This window comes from Filicampus tigris, unplaced genomic scaffold, assembly GCF_054856515.1.
Source record: "Filicampus tigris isolate MCC_2025a unplaced genomic scaffold, RoL_Ftig_1.0 HiC_scaffold_49, whole genome shotgun sequence".
NCBI classification, from domain to species: domain Eukaryota; kingdom Metazoa; phylum Chordata; class Actinopteri; order Syngnathiformes; family Syngnathidae; genus Filicampus; species Filicampus tigris.
In genome coordinates, this window is record NW_028233430.1 from 55,001 (window position 1) to 57,500 (window position 2,500).

Sequence of the window (2,500 nt, forward strand, 5' to 3'; positions counted from 1 at the left end):
CTCCAGAGCTGATCAGGGGAGCCTCGCCAAACATTAATCCAAGATTGGTGAGGGCTCGTCGGACACCCCACGGGCGATGAGTCGGTGTCTGCCTGGAGCTCATGTCACTCTCAAATATTTTCTAAGTCAACCTCCATGCGCACATTGCAATGAGCCTGCCCGACATAGGGGCACTGTGAGCGGACTCACCGGGGGGGGAGAGGGCCCCCCCGCCTGGAGCTCCACGTGTTGGATTATTTTCTATGTCAACCTCCATGCGCTCAACAGAGCGAGCCTGCCCGACCTGGGGGGTGTTCAATCGGACTCCGCGGGCCGGGCGAGGGCCCCCCCGCCTGGAGCTCCACGTGTTGGATTATTTTCTATGTCAACCTCCATGCGCTCAACAGAGCGAGCCTGCCCGACCTGGGGGGTGTTCAATCGGACTCCGCGGGCCGGGCGAGGGCCCCCCCGCCTGGAGCTCCACGTGTTGGATTATTTTCTATGTCAACCTCCATGCGCTCAACAGAGCGAGCCTGCCCGACCTGGGGGGTGTTCAATCGGACTCCGCGGGCCGGGCGAGGGCCCCCCCGCCTGGAGCTCCACGTGTTGGATTATTTTCTATGTCAACCTCCATGCGCTCAACAGAGCGAGCCTGCCCGACCTGGGGGGTGTTCAATCGGACTCCGCGGGCCGGGCGAGGGCCCCCCCGCCTGGAGCTCCGCGTGTTGGATTATTTTCTATGTCAACCTCCATGCGCTCAACAGAGCGAGCCTGCCCGACCTGGGGGGTGTTCAATCGGACTCCGCGGGCCGGGCGAGGGCCCCCCCCGCCTGGAGCACCGCGTGTTGCAATATTTTCTATCTCAACCTCCGTGCGCTCAACAGAGCGAGCCCGCCCGACCTGGGGGGTGTTCAATCGGACTCCGCGGGCCGGGCGAGGGCCCCCCCCGCCTGGAGCTCCGCGTGTTGCAATATTTTCTATGTCAACCTCCGTGCGCTCAACAGAGCGAGCCCGCCCGACCTGGGGGGTGTTCAATCGGACTCCGCGGGCCGGGCGAGGGCCCCCCCCGCCTGGAGCTCCGCGTGTTGCAATATTTTCTATCTCAACCTCCGTGCGCTCAACAGAGCGAGCCCGCCCGACCTGGGGGGTGTTCAATCGGACTCCGCGGGCCGGGCGAGGGCCCCCCCCGCCTGGAGCTCCGCGTGTTGCAATATTTTCTATGTCAACCTCCGTGCGCTCAACAGAGCGAGCCCGCCCGACCTGGGGGGTGTTCAATCGGACTCCGCGGGCCGGGCGAGGGCCCCCCCCGCCTGGAGCTCCGCGTGTTGCAATATTTTCTATCTCAACCTCCGTGCGCTCAACAGAGCGAGCCCGCCCGACCTGGGGGGTGTTCAATCGGACTCCGCGGGCCGGGCGAGGGCCCCCCCCGCCTGGAGCTCCGCGTGTTGCAATATTTTCTATGTCAACCTCCGTGCGCTCAACAGAGCGAGCCCGCCCGACCTGGGGGGTGTTCAATCGGACTCCGCGGGCCGGGCGAGGGCCCCCCCCGCCTGGAGCTCCGCGTGTTGCAATATTTTCTATCTCAACCTCCGTGCGCTCAACAGAGCGAGCCCGCCCGACCTGGGGGGTGTTCAATCGGACTCCGCGGGCCGGGCGAGGGCCCCCCCCGCCTGGAGCTCCGCGTGTTGCAATATTTTCTATGTCAACCTCCGTGCGCTCAACAGAGCGAGCCCGCCCGACCTGGGGGGTGTTCAATCGGACTCCGCGGGCCGGGCGAGGGCCCCCCCGCCTGGAGCTCCGCGTGTTGCAATATTTTCTATCTCAACCTCCGTGCGCTCAACGGAGCGGGCCCGCCCGACCCGGGCGGCGCTCAATCGGACTCCGCGGGCCGGGCGAAGGCCCACCCCGCCCGGAGCTCCTCACCACGCACCGCACCTCCATTCCCCCACCGACCGATCGGCAACCATGACCCGCCATCGGAGGGCCCCCGCCGGCACCGGCCTCGCGCCGGTCGCTCGGGCGGACGGTTCCTCCGGCCAGCGGGTCGCTCTCCAGCGCCGGGGCTACTTCGCGAGCTTGGCCCGCGGCCAACCCCGGCGCGACCGTACGGCAGCGAGGCCGAGGCGACCCACCGATCTCAGCAGTCCTACCACGGAGCCCGCCGCTCGTCCGCGGCCCCTCCCCGCCCCAGCAGCGGGACGGTCGCCTTGCCGGCGGGCCTTCCGGCTAACGCATCGTTTCTCAAACCCTTTCCCCTAGCGCGGCGGCGGCGGGGCTTCCCGCGAGGAGGCCCCCGTCCTACGCCCGCTAAGGCGGCTCCAGCCCACCTACCGAAGGGACGGCGCGCGCCCTCCCCCACGCGAGCGGGCGTCCGCGCGCGGCCCCTGCCCCGTTCCGGGCGGGGCCCGACGCCGGCGCGGGCGAACCGCCGCGGGGGTGGCCCGCCGCTCCCTCCCGGCCCGAGGCTACCTGGTTGATCCTGCCAGTAGCATATGCTTGTCTCAAAGATTAAGCCATGCAA

The 2,500-nt window shown here is 68.1% G+C and overlaps 1 non-coding gene across 1 annotated transcript in view; it reads left to right on the forward strand.

Annotated features, from left to right (window-relative positions):
- Positions 1–2,445: 2,445 nt before the first annotated feature.
- Positions 2,446–2,500, forward strand: part of LOC147125601 (18S ribosomal RNA) — a 1,891-nt gene continuing 1,836 nt past the window's right edge. Inside the window, exon 1 of the ribosomal RNA XR_015085502.1 lies at positions 2,446–2,500. This exon is cut by the window's right edge and continues 1,836 nt beyond it. This is a non-coding gene — a ribosomal RNA (18S ribosomal RNA).